The 18,448-nt window shown below is 39.2% G+C and overlaps 1 protein-coding gene across 7 annotated transcripts in view; it reads right to left on the reverse strand.

Annotated features, from left to right (window-relative positions):
- The window catches only part of MBD5 (methyl-CpG binding domain protein 5), a 457,957-nt gene that overhangs the window by 102,187 nt on the left and 337,322 nt on the right, over positions 1 to 18,448 (reverse strand). The window lies entirely within an intron of this gene.

Consider the following 18,448-nt stretch of genomic DNA (forward strand, 5'->3'; position numbering starts at 1 on the left):
CGGCATGATTAGGTGCAGAGTGGCAGTAAGCCAGCTCGAACTATAAGCACATGGCTAGCTTTCTTCGTGAGCTTGAGTTGACTCGAGCCTCTGATGATTCTCAAGTTGCAGGAGGTAGAGGACAGGCACAGAGAACTCTGCCTGCTCTTCTTCCAGAGCGGCATCACTGGCAAGAACACCTTACCATGCTTTTAGGAACTCACATCGGAACCACAGCATGATTCAACCAAACTATACATATTTATGTTCAAGATTTATAAAGTACCACTGATATTCTCCTTAGTCTGTGGTTTTTTAAAAAATAACTTCCTTTTTGGTAGCAAGGGGGGAAAAGCTTAAGGGCTTTCCAGTGTCTGCTTGAGACTTTGTATTGCTGGCCATCAGGGGAGCACTGCAGTACTCTGAGTGAGACCAAACAGGCTGAGTAACAGCGAGCTGGAGGCGGTGTAACCCATTTTGTTCTGTTCCTACAGTCACTTTCAGATGGACTTCACAGATGCTCTGAGATCATCAAGGAAGTGACCTGGATAGCAGGTACAAGTAGTTCAGTCACCGGAAATAATGAAATGGACAGGTCATCTGGCTTATGAAATAACCGCTTGTAAATAGACATGGTTTGTGCCACACCCAAGCAGTTTATCACCCTGGAGGGAAATGGTAAAAACAGTTTGTTTCCCTTGGGGAAAAAAGGTGGCACCAACATAGAAAAAGGCAGAGCAGACCTCAAGAGGGAAGGGCGACCCTCTGCAGTTAACTGTGGCACAGAATGCCTTCAGCGCTCTTGTGGTCTTCACTTACCTTGTTCCGGGTTTGTGCCACCTTCTCCTGACCATGACGTTGCTGCTCAGGAATCTGGAAAGGACTCTTGAGTCTGAGCAGGACAAGAGAGTGTGCAGAATGGGGTGTGCTTGTTCCTTAGAGAGCACCCCAGAGGAACAGCCAAGGGCACTGGATTCTGGCTCCATGGCTAGGTTTCTTTCTATAATCCTCAGAGAGTGGACGTCTAAGCAATATATTGAATGTGTTCAGCATTTATTAAACATTATGGGTGAAGCACCGTGATGGGTACTGTGGACCCAGACATAAAGAATACAGAGTCCATCTCAAGGAATTTACTGTCTTGGGTAGAGGGTTGGATGATTTCAGATATGACAAAGCTGAAGATAGAGTGGCAAGGAGGAATAAAAAAAGAATTAGTGGGACCAGAGAAGGGGGTAGCCAGGAGCCATGTAAGGGTGCCTAAAGGTATGTAGGCCAAGAAAGGATGGTAGGAGACATGAAACGTCATCTAATCCAAGCAAATGATATTTCTTCTAAAAGATTAAAATGGAAGATTTTACATTGTTGTCTGTTAACAATGTTTCCATGATCATACTCATTTTTTAGCTGCTAAACAAGCATAATGGTCTCATTTTGTGGGACCTTTTAACCTTGAGATACGCAAAGTGATGAAGCATTAATGAATATTTTCCACAGGAAGATCTGGATGCCTGCCTGATGCCTGAAATAAAAAATGATGACCTGCCATCTAGATAAGCAAATATTGTTTTCTAGAAGAAGTAATATCAAAGGACAATGATTTACTTCGGTGAAAAAGTAATCTTTGATTTGAGTGCATTGGAAGCAGAAGCTGAAAGAAGCAAGGCACGGATGAGAAAGTTTTAGCCAAGAGATAGAGTAGTAAAACATGTTGGGAAATGCACTTTTTAATAAAAAGGGTCCTTATGTGGTGAAAGCAAGATGACTACTGTGCTAACATTATTTTAGGCAAGTGTGTAAATAGTATTAGTTAACATTTATCTAGCCATCTTCTAGGAACTGTGCCGAACACTTTATACATGCAACTAGGCCACTCCCTCCTTCTTAACAGCTCTTTGAAGGAGAGGCTATTTAATTTTCCCTTCCGGACTTGGAGAAGCCGAAGCACTGGAAATTAAATGGTCTTCTCTCTCTGACACCTTATACCTGCTTTTTAAATGTCATTATGATTTTTTTCTTTCTCAGTATTAATTACTATCGAACTTACTGCAGGTGGAGTTCCTGGGTGGTGCGGAAGGTTAAGACACTTGCTTGCTAACTGGACAGTTGGAAGTTCAAGTCAACCCAAAGGGGCCTTGGGACTAGTGAACTCTTCCAACAACAAGCCATGAAAAACCACGCCACTGTGACCCACGTACATGAGTTGGAATGCGCGCAACCAACACGCGCTTAATTCCATGATCTACTTTTAACGTTCCTTTGTATTTGAGTGTTCTCTATTGTCTGTCTCCCTGATGGGAATTTAAGCCCTGTGAACACGTGAACAGAGCAGTCATAGCTGAGAAGATGCTTTGGGTTACAGAGATTCCTACAGACTATCTTTGCTCCACATCCTTTTTATTTCTCACAGCTCAAAGTACAGATTTTTACGCATACTGGAGCAAAACATAGATGTGCTGAGTGAATGATGGGCACAATTCATTAGTAAGTCAGGCTCAGCAAGTACTAGTCACCCTAACGTAAGAAAATACAAAACATGGTCCTTGTTGTCAAGTAAATTGAAACATAGAAAAAGAAATAATGTGGAAGCACAAGGAATCACCAGGACACATTACAAAACAGATGTACTCATACAGTATTACTTCTATTTTTTAATCATTTGATTGATGATGCCTAGAAATGCCTACTTCCCTACTATTCCCAAGACACCCCAATGTCCTGCTGCACAAAGCTTTCTATGAAATGGCAGATCCCTTCCCAGCATCATGCCTATACATGCGTTGTCCTCTGAGCATAGAAAGAAAGCATCCATGTTCTTAAAGTAACCACAGGTTCTTTAATGAGACTCCATGGCCAGCTCTCCAGGCTCGTGCCAGGGGTGACTTGTTCATTCCCTTGTCACCCTCCAGTGCTGCTTACATGGATGTGGCAGCACCGATCACACTCTTTTCAAGTCTACACATTCCTTGTTGCTTTCACCTCCATTCTCTTGACTGCCAAACACACGGCCACTGAGTCGCTTCCAACTCATAGTAACCTATGGAACTAGGTAGAATTGTCCCTGTGGGTTTGCTAGACTAACCACTGACCTGTGGTTAGCAGCCCAACAAAATCATAGAGTATGTAAACAATATGCTTTGAACGGAATTATTAATTTCGCTTTTGTCTCCTCTTCCCAAATACTAAAGAACTGATTTTATTCCCCTAAAATGCAAGCAAGAGATAGACATTTCTTGTTTAGAATAATGTTAAGAATCACGCAGTAGAACACAAAGACACACAGGGGGGTAGGGGACTAGTAGAAGGAATATATCCAATCATACATGAAAAGAGAATAAAATCTACTTTTTTCATTTTATTTATGGCAGTTTTCAGACTCAGCGGATATACCCTAAGCCTAGAAGAATGGGGCAGAAAACATATTCTCAACAATTAATTGCTGAATAAATCATTGGGCTTAGGCAGCCCTAGTCATGAAATGTTAACTATCGTGATACCGACTGTGGGCACTTACAAAAGTGCTACTTCAGAGATGAAGAAGCAAGTCATACAAGAGGTAGATTGTTGGGTATCTTCAAGCTGGATAACTCGAGAGCAAGCTACTTAACCTGAACTTTAATCTGTTCAACTAAGGGATCGGATCAAATAGGCAATTTCAAATCATTTTAGCAGTAGACCTCTTTTGTCTAAAAAGATTTGAATGGAATCTATCATATGAAAATATAATTTCTCCCGAAAAAGAGGCCTGTTTGTAGAAATTTATTTTGTAAGACCAAATTTAAACTAATATTGCTTAAATTCATCAATACAAGTACATGGATGATAATTTGGCAATATTAAATAAAACTACAATTCATAGCAACTCCATGGGACAAAGCAGAACTGCCCACTGAGTTTCCATGGGTATAATCTTCACGGAAGCCAACTGACCCATCTTTGACCTGTGGAGTGGTTGGTGGGTTGGAACTTCGGACCTTAATGTTAGCAGTCAAGCACTTAAGCACCATGCAAAATTTCACAACAAAAATGATCCAGGAGTTTGAAAGGGAAATAGAGTACATCTTGTTTCCAAAATTGAATGACTGACTCAAAAGAGGTGAAAGGTGACAGGTATAAATGAAGATAGGTTTGTGTGTTTGGTCAAGTAGGCGACACTATGTCTATCCAAAGACTTCTAACTTTCCCAGGAAACTCCAGAAGAGTCTGAGGAGAAGAAGGGCAGAGGGGGGAAGCTGAAGGTACAAAAAGGTGAATAAAGTTTTGGCATAGTTCTTTTAAAGATTGATCAGGCAACAAATTAAGTTTGACAGAAAATCTTGAAAGCCAGTTTGAAGTCAGTGAACATGCATACATGGCAGAATCTAATGTGATCTTCTCTAGAAATTTATTACTTCTCAAACTAGAGAGCAGTATGGGTAGATCTGGACATTCTGCCTTATCATGCTGCTGGTGAGTTGGCCCCTGACTCCTGGCGACCTCATGCACCCTGGGATCATTCCTTTGTGATACATACTGAGTTTTGGAATTAAATAGGCAGGTCTTTCTTCCTAGGCTCTGTTTATCTGGAGGCTAGGCTGAAATCTGTGCCACATCACTGTAATCCATTGGGGGCTAGCATTGCGCTACTACGGCTAGGATTCAAGCCTGGGTCTTTTCCATGGAGGCGAGAACTCTATCACCAATCTGGAAAGAGCAAAAGCCAAATGAACCGCATTATGTTTGCAAGTTGTTCAGAAAAACAAACAACAAAACAAACATTCACATTTGTAGGGAGGCAAGTGAGATAAAACAAATGCCACAATTGCTGACTGTGTATGAAGGCAAGAGCTGTTATACCACAACTTTTCACTAAGTATGAAATCATCTCAAAACAAGGTTTTAAGAATGTCAGAAAAACAAAACAAAAAAAACCCCAAACAAATATGGCCTGTGATTTGCAGATTGATGGGTGGATGACAGAGAATTAGTGAGGTTTAAGATATAGGCAACCACGTGACCGAAGATCTAGAACACATACTCTAAGCCTGGAGCAAGGACTAGCTGCCCTCATACAAAAGATGGGTAAGTATGTCTTTACCAAAAACAGTAACTTCCATTCAGCAAAAGAATAATAAGTGAAAAGAAAACTGTTAGCCAGGGAGAAATATTTACAACATATATAATATCCAAAGGATTAGTATCTCAAACGTGTTAAAAATCCTACAAACCCATGAGAAAGAGAAGAACAGCCCAATAAAGGAGAGAAAATATACAGACTAGTAAACATAAGGACATCTGAAAAATGCAAACTAAGGAATGTGTTTTACATTCATAAGGTCCGTAAACATTTTTAAAACACAGCTAACGTCAAGTTCTGTCATGGGTATAGGAAAGTAGCGAGTGTCCTTAACTACTGATGGAAGGACAAACTGCTGCATCCTTTTGGGAGAGTAACGTGTCAGAATCTATGTGAATTTAAGATGTGCGTATTCTTTGAATTAGCACTCCTGTCTTCACTGTTCCTAAAGAAACAATCACAGAAATGCACCGAGTCCCACAACATTATATTCATTGCAACCCTTGCCATTACAGTGAAAATATAGAACTGCATTCCTCTTAATTAGGGAATGGAGAAATAACTCATAAAACATCCCTGCTATGAAACAGAATACAGCAGCTAAAAGGGGTACATCTGAAGTTTTGATAAAAGATTTGCAAGATATATATCAAGTAGGGAAAATGGAATAGAAGAATGTGTTCTGACTGTAAAATCATTTTAAGTAACATTTAAGTATCATGCATAAGAGGTCGTAGTACTTTAGTTTCATAGACTGTGAAAATGGCTACCTTTTCACCTAAAATGCCATTCATGTTTAATTCATTTTTTTCTTGGGTGGCATTAGTATATGAAATCTTTGACTCTTAATCTTGAGATCATAAAGTTACCTTTAAAAAAGGTAGTGAGCACCTACTATATATGGGAGCTTCAAAAAGTTTGTGGGAAAACTACATTATCTCTCAATTCCCTGTTTCCACAAACAATTTGGAAGCCCCCTGTGTGTCTGTTCTCGTTTGTTAGGTGCCAGCAAGAGGATTGGATTTAGTGAGCCCATGTGACAGCGCAGAACTGACCCAGCGGGTTTTCTGGGCATTGATCTCTGGGCACAAATCACCTAGTCTGTTTCTCACACAGTCATTGGGTGGGTGGGTGCAAATGGCTAACATTTCAGCTACTAGTCGAGAATTTCACCACTGTCCCACAAGGGCGCCTCCTAAATACCTAGGTAATCAAAAACAAATACATCACCGAGAACCTCAAAAACTGTGCAATACCTCTTGGAAGACACGTAGGGGCTTTGTAGTTGCATGAAGTTCCCATCATCTAGTACTAAGAAGGGACAAATTGTGGGGCAACCTTTATAAGTTAATATTTACTTTTGGGCATTGAGTCAGATTTGAATTTGAATAGATAATATAGAAGCACACGGAGCACAATGACTCAAATTAAATGACACTTTTCTATGTTGACTAACATGCTCTTCAACCCTCTCTAGTAATAAATGAAACCCAGAGCAGCAAATACAAGCCTTTATAAGAGCATTTGACTGTTTCTTTACTTTTATTTTTTAAATGTCCTTGGATTTGTTCAGTTTAGAATTCAAAGATTTTCCTTGATGACTAAAGTGCTTTAAAAGCTTTCGCCCTGCCCCCACCAAATAGGGATAAAAACATGACAGCGACCTTGATTCTAACATCGAACACATCAATGCGTTATATTTGAGTTTCAAGAATACTCAGCATTGCAGAAACTCCTGGGATTCTGAAACGACTTGGAGGTTAAAACACTAAAGTTGGCTTAGGAGGCTTTAGGAACATTAGGAGATGACATGATGCAAGCAGTTTCATCTCTGGGCAAATCAATCTAATGCTAATGAAAAAAAATTTCCATGGCAACCTGATACAGAAGCAAAGGTGCAGAATAAGGAGATACAGTTGTCTTTAGGTTTAACTGTGCGTATCATTTGAAGATTTTATTGTGGCTAAAACGAAAAAGAAAGGAAAAGCATCAACAGGGATATATCTTCACATTTCTATAGTTTTTCAGGTGGATGGTGATGTGGCACACGACTCAATCAGAGAAACCAGTCTCTAATAACCTACAGAGTCCCTGTCTTTGGGAAACATTTTATATATAATTTTGGGGGGAGAATGTATTAATTCTAGTTCATGGCCAAGCAGTATCACTGACTATTGTTTGACTATTTTTCTCAGAAAAGAAATCTAAATTGGAATCAGAAATCAGATGTTGACATATAAATCATCAAACATAGCAGCAGACAACTACAAAATACTAAAACCAGATCAAATGAAAGGAATTAACCAAATTTGTAAGAAAAACACTCTGAAATCATCAAATAAACATTTACATTACCAAATTAGTAATAAGCAACAAATAAATCCACAGATGTGACCCAAGTAATTCTAATGTTTTAAGCACAAATACTTCAATAGACAACTACCATAATAATTAGTATTATTTTAGGCATGAACATTTCAAAAGAAAATGACTCTTTTGAAAGAAAAAAAAGCCAGGATATAAGTACTGTGATTTAATAACAATATGTGACTAATACTGAATACTAAAGAGATAAAATTCCATTGTGTTTTGTATTTTTAACCCTGGTTTTTACATCAGACATTACCAAACCACTCACTATCATACAAATTTTATTTAAGGAGAGAAAAAATTCCTGACAACTTCAATCTACAGCCTAAAAATACCTACATAAAATATGAGAGCTTTTGGGAAATTTCACATGACAAAGTTTTCACTAATCTTACGAAATACAAGATGAGTCAGTGTAATAAATAATTAAACTATGCTTAGCAAAAATGCACGCTGTAAGATGCTAACACTGATTAGAATCTTTTCCATTTGGTTCAGTAACAGATCCATGAAATAGTATTTGGGCCACAGTGAATCAGTATGCTCCCGACGCTTATACAGGAGACAGATAAATAATAAAACAAAACAAAACAAATTCATGCTGTTAAGGAATAAAGAAGAGATGAAAAGACAATTAGCATGAGGGGTGAAAAAGGCCTTTTTTTAGATGGTGGGAGGACTTTTCAAAAGAGGGTACATCTGAGTGAGAACTGAAGGAGGAGCGAGGCGCTTGTCAGGAGAGGTTCAGGGAGTGAGCGCTCCCAGCAGACGAAAGAGCCAGCAAAAAGCTGCATGAGTTCTAGAAACTCAAGAAGCCCCTAAGTCAGTGGTTCTCAACCTGTGGGCTGCGACCCCTTTGGGGGTCGAATGACCCTTTCCCAGGGGTCGCCTGATTCATAACAGTAGCAAAATGACAGCTATGAAGCAGCAATGAAAATAATTGTATGGTTTGGGGGTCACCACAACATGAGGAACTGTATTAAAGGGTCGCAGCATTAGGAAGGTTGAGAACCACTGCCCTAAATCCTGGAGTTTAAGGAGGGATTAGGGAGAGGAGGCAAGGAGTTGAGGTTGGAGAAATGAGTAGGGAGGACATTAATACAAGGGCTTATTAGCCATATTCATGTTCTGAATTGTGTGTAAGCTGCAAGGGAAGCCATCAGAGGAGTATAAATAGAGGGCATAAAAGAAAATCTTACAGGCACTTTGGGAACATACTCCTTGCCGCTGTGTTGAGAATGAATTAGAAGAAGCAATCTGCTAGACATGTTTGTGATAAAGGCTGATCACCTGATACAATTTTAGCTGCCTTATTATATATATATCTCAAAATGATTTCCTGGGTTTTAATAATGACTAAGCTGGAATGGTTGGGAGAAAGAATCATGTTTCCTCGGAGATTATAAACAGTCAAGGAAGGGCACATTGGGAGTGGTTTGTCAGGAATTTTAGACTTTGTGAAAGCATATTTCAAAGTATTTAGAGGCAGATAAAAGTGCAAACCCAGCATGTGTCATTATGAATATAAACAGATATTAGAAGGTTTTAAAGCTGTTAAAATACAGAAATTCTGATAATAAATCTTCACTTAAGCCCAAAGATGAAGAAACCAGATACACACACACACACACACACATAGAACTTAAAGTGGTTACAGAAGGAACTATGTGTAAGAGGCTTCTGAACAAAGAGGCCACATTTCAAAAGTAAAGGGAATGACATGTAAACCAAGATTCATCTTTCACAGCTGCAAGCGACTTGACCTCTGAAAAGCGTACTGAGCTCTTCACGCGCCACACTTCTCTTTGTAGCCGACTCCGCCGTCATGCTCGGCCATCTTTGTTTCCTGAGCACGGCAAGCTTATTCTTGACTCGGAGTTAGGCCATTATTACTGCCTCTGCCTGAAGCACTCTTCTGATTCCAGCTGGTTTTTCCTGCTCCGGACTAATAGTTTAGTTCAAATAATATCTTACAATGTCAAGTAGTTATTTTCTCCATGTGTTGCTTATGTGTTTATTTTTTAAAGCCTACCGCTTACATTGAAGCAAGTCATCCAAACGTTGGCTGAGCTTCATCTTTAATGTGATGGCAGTGACCTGGGTTTTGGGTAAGATGACCAGACTTCCCGATTTTTAACAATTTGTCCTGTGTCCCACAGTGTTTTAAAAAAGTCCTGATTTTTGGAAAGAATGCACGACAAGCTAGGATATATGGTTTTCAGCTGCCATGTGGCTATTTCACCAGGGTATGAGTTTTATTGAAGGTGTCCCGCTTTACCAATGTTAAAATCTGGTCACCTTAGTTTTGGGTTATGACCAGTGCTTAGCACAGCACCCGGCACACTAAACAAACCCACCTCCCCTGTAATAGCAATCCTATATACAAGGGGGTACAAAAAAAACAATAACAACCAAAAAACACCTGGAAAACAGCTCCATTGGGTGGAGCTTTCATGGTACCCATTTTTCCCATAGGTGAGCATCAAGCAACTTGCTTTGAGGTAGTGTACCCAGTGGTGTTGCCTGGAAGGTTCTCTCTGGTCCCAGGGAATTTGGTCATAAAAGCAGTTTCACTTGAACCTCGTTTTTTGTGATGGCCTATTTAAAAGAGCAGCATGTAGCTATGAAGTTTTGTCTCAGGAAAAATGCTGCAGTAACTGTTGTGAAGTTGAACACAGCTTTCAAGGACAGAGCTATGGGAAAAACTCAAGTGTACAAGTGGTTTTCTCATTTCAAAAAGTTGAAATGTCGACTGATGACAAACCTCATTCTGGATGTCTGTCAACTTCCCGAATGGACAAAAGTGTTGACTCATAATGCAGTTGGAGTTTGTTCCAGCAGGTCAGACTGTTAATCAAGCTTCCTATTTAGAAGTGTTGAAAAGACTGTGTAACTGTGCAACAAAAAAGGCCTGATTTATGGCAGAAGAGGAACTGTTTTCGCCACCATGACAATGCACCCGATCATGCTGCCATATCAGTGTGCCAGTTTGGGGCAAAAACAACATCCCTTTCTTGTATCATGCACCTGCCTTGCCTCACCTCACCTCGCTCTATGCAGATGAGGGACATAAAAAGGCAGCGATCTGACGACATAGAGGAGGCGAAGAAAAAAAAAAAACGAGAGGAAGGTGCTGCCAGCAATCCAAATATATAAGTTTGAAACATGTTTCCCAGAATGGACTCGCCCAGCGAAGGGAGGTGCGCCTCAGCACCAGCGGGCCTGCCGAGTTCCGCGTCTGACAGAGGGTGGGGCTTCCTCTTCATGAGAAGAACTCTTTCCTTGACCTTCAGGTGCTTTTATATCTTCTTTATCTCAGAAAGAAAACAAACATTCTGAACTCTGGACTCGGCAAGCATTTCCATGTTATGTCCTGGTACAGGTAAGTCCTGCCTCTTATCCCGCCACGTTCCCTTTTCATCAAGCATGGGGTCGCCTCTCTTCGGTTGACCTCCAGGATTGAAATGGAAAAGGCTGCTTTCCCTTAGTTTGTTCCACCTCTGAAATTCACCCCCAGCAGCCCTTCCGATGCAGTCATCATGCCGATTTCTCCCCAGGAAGAAGCAGCTCACCTGGGACTTCTGCGGTTGGTGGCTTAATTGTAAAGAAATTACTTTGAAAGCCGAAGTCCAACATAAATTTGAAGCGCTTGCTTTGATGGTGGTATTGTGAACTCTTTTTGTTCCCTACAAGAAGACCAACGATACAGCAAACATGGATGACTTCAGGTTTGGCTTTTTGTTGTTGTTTTTGCCATGCCTCCAGTTTCAGCCATTATCAGGAAAAGCACACTTCATCCGGAAGCAGTAAGTTCTAATATACAGTCGCATTTGAAGTATAAAAGAGATAGTAAAACATGATGCACATATTCAAACCACATCTCATGACATATTTCCTGATTAAACAAAAATCCAATTTTGCAATTAAATGTTTGATTGATAAAGAAGCATAAAGCAAGAGATCTTGGGGTTATCATATGTGAACAAACCATCACAGTCTGTACTGTTGTGAGGTATTGCAATATGTAAACTACAATTTTTATGTGAGAGAAGGGGATATTTTTTTGTCTCCTAGAGATGGAAATTGTGTTCACTTTTTCTCGGAAAAAATATCCAGTTCATTGATAATTATGTTTTTTCCGTTCAGGTAAGGACCGATAGACTTATGTTTGGAAGCTAAACTCATGAATGTACACGTGTTTAATGAAAGACTGGTAAAAGAAACAACACTGCCCTTAGCCTATTGATGGAACCCATTTACCTTTCTGGGAAGTGGATTTCTGGGTTGGAAATGACCTTATTGTTCTTTGAGGGGTTCCCATTTGAGATGCTTTAAAAAATTTTTTATCCTGTCATGGCAAGAAAATTAGCATGAGAGGCTTTGCAGTTCAGAAGATGCTGATGGACCTTAGGCTATGATCTGCCTTCAACCATGGACATAAAGGAGGATGGTGTGGTGGGGAAAGTTCCACATAACTCCTGTCTCGTCTCCTAAGCAGCAAAGATGCCTTATGCAGCTAAAAAAAGAAAGAAAAGAATTCAATCGCTTATTTGACAAATGTATTAAGTGTAATGGAGAGTTTGAAGGAGATAAGTTGTTTTGTAAAAAAAATTAAATATTTAGCTTTTTTAAAAAAAAGAGGGACAAATTCTGGGTTTTTTGGGTACCTCCTAGTATGTTTCCCAAAGGGGTAAATCTTTGTGAAAGCAAATAGCCTCATGTTTCTACTGAGGAATGACTGGTGAGTTTCAAACCACCAAGCTTGTGGCTAGTAGTCTAACAACACTTGGCACAATACAGGGCTCCCTCAAAATAACTCTTGAATCAAAAGAAGGAACAAAGGCAGTACAGATGTGAGGACAAATGAAAAGTTAAGTGAATAAAATTTTATCAATTAAAGAATGAGTAAAATTTGGAAAACCATCCAAAAACTAGAAAATGAACCTTTTAAGTTATGATGGGAACAACACAAACAGGAAAGGAAAAAACTTTACTTGGAGGATGATCACTAATAAAAAAATGAGATGAAAAAAAACCCCATTTCATTTTATTTCTATTTTCTTGATTAGAGGGAACAAACTTAATAAATTTTATTAAGTATGAGTCATAAAAGACTTTGATATTTGGCCAGAAGGAGTAAAAGGGCCTAGATTTTCGCTCTTGCCTGAAATAATAAAAAAGACAAGGAAAAAAAAAAAGAGACATGGTTTTTAAGACACTGGATACCACACAGTGTAGCACAGTGAGCTCTCAAAGACAGAGAACATGGAGCTGGACCTTCCGATGCCCCAGTGAAGCACTGTGAGAGTTTCCAGGCTGTGCCCAGTTGAAGCCCAGCAGAGTCCCTCGGTTGAGGAGATAAAGCTGAAGAGTCTTATGAGAGAGAAATACGGGGATCTACAAAGGCCTCTTTTTGAATATACAATTCATACTGACCAATATAGGCATGCGAGGAAACTGCTTGAGGGTGAATAAAGAGGAAGGAATGATTTGAAAAGAAAAAAAGGAATACATTTGGTAATTAAAGGGCAACATGAGCTATAGAACCAATGTGATTCTCCACTCTTATAGTAGATATGTGAATCTACCGATGTGAGAACTTTATATAGAACTAAGTACACACCCACCAACTGATACCGAATTGATTAAAGTCATCATTTCTTAGACTGTAAATCCTTATGGAAGGTAAGAACAGACAGACTCATCTTTCTCCCATGTAAATACATACAGAAATACACAAGCGAATGCAAATGAAATAGGGGAAATATGAACAAGATCAGGGATTGTATCTATGTCAACATCTTTTCACTGTGAAAATGTACTATAATTTTGTAAAATGTTACCTTACCACTGGGGGAGACTGGGTAAAAGGAACATGGAATTTCTCTGTCCTACTTAACTCACTGTCATCGAATCAATTCCAACTCAAACACCTCCTAGGGCAGGATAGAACTTGCCCAGTGGGTTTCTAAGAGTATACCCTCTTTACAAAAGCCTTCTGCTTGAGGAGTGGCTGGTGGTTTCAAACCTGGAGCCTTGCGATTAGCAGATCAGTGCATACCCATGCCAGCAGGGCTCCTTGAAAGATGGATGGTCAGAGTGAATCCAACAATGGGCTCAAGGAGAACAATTGTACGGGTGGTGCAGGACCAGGTAGTGTTTTGCTGTGTCGTACAGAGGGCAGCAGTGAGTTGGAGCTGACATGATAATGGCACCTAACAACAACCTCTTAAAACTGCACATGTGTCTACAATTATTTCACTAAAGATTGTCATTAAAGATCAACGGAAAGTGATCCGGAACTGAACAGGTGTCAAATGTAAATGGGGTACTAATACAGTTATTGTAACTGTGTTATAATGGTATATTATATCATTATATAATAGCAAAATGATATAACTTATTTTTAAGAGACCCAAAGTGAACTTCTAGAGAAGAGAACTAAAATGTGTGAAAAGGAGACACAAGGCTGAGGAAAAACAAGAAAACAAATGCAGACCCACAGAGCACCAGTGATCTCCTAGACTAAAAACAAGTGGTCTGTTGTAGGTGTGCTCTGTAAGGAAGAGAGAAGAAATCGAAAAAGTATTTACAATACAGAAAAAGGATGAAATGATAGAAGAGATAAGAGCCATAAACCAAAGGGAAATACAGGAGCTTAGGGAGGCGATTAAAAAAAAACACCAATAGCAGACTCATGGCCCTCGAGAAGCAACTGGAGGAATCAGAGAACCGCACCAGTGACTTGGAGGACAGCCAAGCATACTTTAACAAACGCGAACAAAAATCTAATAAGATAATCAGAGAAGCTGAAGAAAACTTAAGAGCTATGTCTGATGCTATGAAGCGGAACACCATTAGAATTATTGGCTTACCAGAGGAAGACACAACAAAAAAGTCACCTGCAACAATAGTGAGAGAATTCTTGGAGGAAAACTTCCCCAGCTTAATGAATGAAAATCAGGCAACCATTTAGGAGGCTGAAAGAACACCAACTAGACTAAATCCCAAGAAGAAGTCACCAAGGCACAGAATAGTTAAATTATCCAACTTTGAGGAAAAGGAGAAAATCACGAGAGCAGCTAGGGAAAAACAAGGAATCACATAGAAAGGTTCCCAAATAAGAATATGCTCAGACCTATCAGCAAACACTATGAAGAAGAGGAGACAGTGGAATAACATATTCCAAAAATTGAAGTAAAATAACACAAACCCAAGAATACTCTATCCAGCCAAATCATCTATCAAGATAGATGGAGAAGTAAGAGGGTGTCCCCAGATAGGAAAAACTCAAAGAATACATTAAAGGAAACCTAGCCCTACAAAGATCCTTGCTGACCCACTATGGGCAGAAGAACAACACTCACCAAGCATAAATAAGAGGCCACTACATAGAACAACCTCACCCAGAGGGCAAAATAGAGAAATACAGACCTCAAGATAGCATTGACTTAAAGATGGAAAGACTTCAAAGGCTGCTGAGATAAGCTTAAAAAAAAAAAAGGCAAAAGTGGCATATGGAAAAAGCTACAGTACATAAACATTCCTGGGTGAGGACCAGGTAATATAGCAGTGACCAGACCAAATACAGAACTACACATGGTACAAAAAGTATTTAAAGAGCTAGTGGCTGAAATGTTTCCAGATACGATGGAACTGAAAATCCCACACAAATCCAAGGAGCACAACAAATCCCAATCACAAAAATCAGGCGGAAAAACAACAACAAAAAATCCCCAAACCTACCCACCAACCCACCCCCAAACAACTCTGAGGTACATTATAACCAGTGTTCAAAATGAATGATATACGTTTCAAAACAGAGAAGAAGACCTATTATTTACAGAAGATAAATTTAAGAGTGCTAGCAAATTTTTCAGGGGAAATAATGCAAGTGAGAAGACATTAAATTCATAATTACTGAAATGAACAAGCAAACACACCCTTGTCAACTTAGAATTCGATATACAAAAGTATCTTTCAAAACAAAGGTCATATTAAAACCTTTTCAGATATGTTAAAGCTGAAAGCACTCACCACCAGCAGGCCAGCAATTGAAAGGAACAGTAAAGGAAGCGCTTCACATCAAAGAAAATGATAACGGCCTGAAAGGTGGATCTATGACAGGAATGATGGCCACCACAAATGCTAATTGTAATACAGGCAAATCGATATTTTTCTTAAATTAAGAAAACAACTAAGGATAATTGGCTGTTTAAATAAAATAACAATGCAGTGAGATTTATAAAATATAAAAAAGTTATACATACACACACAACCCTCAAATACTACAGAATGAGAGTATAGTGAGTGACTAAAGCACTTGGACACTACCATGAGCATCAACAGTTTTAACCAGGGCTTCAAACTGGTGTATTACAGTTCTACTGAAATAGAACCTACATTTTAACAAGGTCCCTAGGTGATCAACACAAATTTTGATTCAGTTTAACTGTAACTTCTCAGGATAGGGTGGTGCAGATACCCTGTGGGGGAAAGATGTGACAGTCAATTTCTGGAAAGATTTAGTCTTGGAAACCCTCTGGCGCAGTTCTCTCTGTTTTATTGGGTTGCTATGAGTTGGAATTGACTGAATGGCAGTGGGTTTTCTACCACAAAGGCCGGAAGGGAGGAAATGGAAGTACACTATTGTACGATTCTAATAAATGAAGTTACTCAGTATCACATAAACAAAATGGTGCTAAAAAATAAAGGTGTATATTATAAATCATTGAACAATTAAAATAAACCATTACAGCTAAAGAACCAACAAAAGAAGAAAACTAGAATAAAATCGTACTCCATGAGAAGACAGAGAGAACCAAGACCAGATGCTACAAATAGAAAATGGAAAAGATGAGACAAATAGTCACTTGATACACTTAAACCTAACCAGATCAATAATCAAATTATAAATGGTCCAACAAGTCCAATTAAAAGGCAGAGGTTGTCAAATAGTGTATTAAAAAAGCAAGATGCAACCTGTAAGACACACACTAAGATAAACACACTAGCAAAAGACAAAAGAAGGTAGAAATAGTAATCTGCGATGCATCAAACGGAAAATAACCAAATCACCAGATAAAGAGAATAAACTGATTGCAGTACGTAGTAGAGTACATATCAAGAATTCCAAACAGAACAAAAAGAAATATTAATTCATTCAGCAGTTAAGATGAGGCTCAAACTAGTTCTCCGGAGTGAATGAGCTAGATGAAAGCAGAGTATCTATAATGTATTATTTTATTAATGTTAAGTTATAGAAAATATGAACTCATCTATAGTGACAGTGATCAGTGGTTACTTGTGGAGTGACACCCGAGGAGAGATGAGAGGGAGGGATTAGAAAGAAGCACAGGGAAGCTTTTGATGGTTGTGGCTATGTTCTTTATAATGATTATAGTATCTTAAGTTAAGACATTCAATTGTACTTGTAAATATATTCATTTTACATCAGTGTTACTTCAATAAAGAATTCTCTCAGTGCACGGAGATGAGGCTGACACACAGTGACCCTAAAGGACAGGGTAGAAACACCTCTGTGGTTTCTGAGACTGTAACTCCTGACGGGGATGGAAAGTCTTGTCTCTCTCCTGCCAAGTGGCTGGTGGTTTCAAACTGTGAACCTGGTGGTGTTCAGCGCAATGCTAACCACTATGAAATCTGCATTCTATATCTCAATTAGATTACCAAACAAACAAACAAACAAGTCAGTAATAGGAGAAGTAATTCTTATATGTCCAAGTATCTCCTTACAAATATTAAATTTAAAGTGGTAAAAACATATAACTTCTCAACACTTTCTAAATGTACAGATCCCTGACATTGAAAACAAACAGATTGTAAGACAAAAAGCTCTCCTTCCCCTCCTCATGGGTGCTAACCACTACTAATCTTTGGATTTGATGTATTTTCTTACTTCATGTAAATGAGATCATACAATATTAGTCCTTCAGTCATTGCTCTCTTTCTCTCAGCATGCGTTCATGGTTCATCCAAATGGCAGCACCAAACATTTATTACTTGTAATCAGAAAATCAAATTTACATGAAAGGCATCTGCTACCATCAGTGGGCAAGGTTAACATCTTCAGTAATAAGAAAAACCAACACCATGTGACCTCAACTAAGATATACTGAATTTGCAAATAAGTTCTGAGTATTCTTCCCCTCTAAAGGCATAATATCAATGTAATAAAGAGAAAATAGAAAACTCACTCGGATTGAAGGACAGTCCATAAAATGCCTCACCAGTAAAGTGCCATGGTCATGAAAGGTAAGGAGATATGGAGAAACTTAGTAGAAGAGATTAAGGAAATAGGGCATGGATGCTGAAGACAAAGCAGGTGCATAAGCAAATGTGGTGAAGAAAGCTGATGGTGCCTGGCTATCAAAAGCTATAGCATCTAGGGTCTTAAAGGCTTAAAGATAAACAAGCAGCCATCTAGCTGAGAAGTAACAAATCCCACATGGAAGAAGCACACCAGCCTGTGTGATCATGAGGTGTCTATAGTATTGGGTATCAGGTATCAAAGTCCCAGAACAAAAAATCATATTATTGTGACTGAGGGGCAAGTGCGGAGTAGAGACCCAAAATCCATCTAAAGGCAATTGGACATCCTTTTAAATAAGGGTTACGGGAAGGAGCTGAGCCAGTTAGGGTGCATATAGCATCAATGAAACATACAACTTTCCTCTATTTCTTTAATGCTCCCTCCCCCACCACTATCATGACCCCAATTCTACCCTACAAAGCTGGCTAGACCAGAGCATGTACATGGGTACAGATAAGACCTGGAGACACAGGGAATCTAGGACAGATAAACCCCTCAGGGCTAATATTCACAGTAGCCATACTAGGAGGGGAAGGAGAAGGTGGGGGAAGAAAAGGGGAACTGATCACAATGATCTACCTATAACCCCCTCCCTGGGGGGTGGACAACAGAAAAGAGAGACATCTGTCAGTGTAAGACATGACATAATAATAATTATAAATTATCAAGGGTTCATGAGTGAGGGAGTATGGGAGAGGGAAGAGGAAAAT

Source organism: Tenrec ecaudatus, chromosome 13 (genome assembly GCF_050624435.1).
Source record: "Tenrec ecaudatus isolate mTenEca1 chromosome 13, mTenEca1.hap1, whole genome shotgun sequence".
NCBI classification, from domain to species: Eukaryota; Metazoa; Chordata; class Mammalia; order Afrosoricida; family Tenrecidae; genus Tenrec; species Tenrec ecaudatus.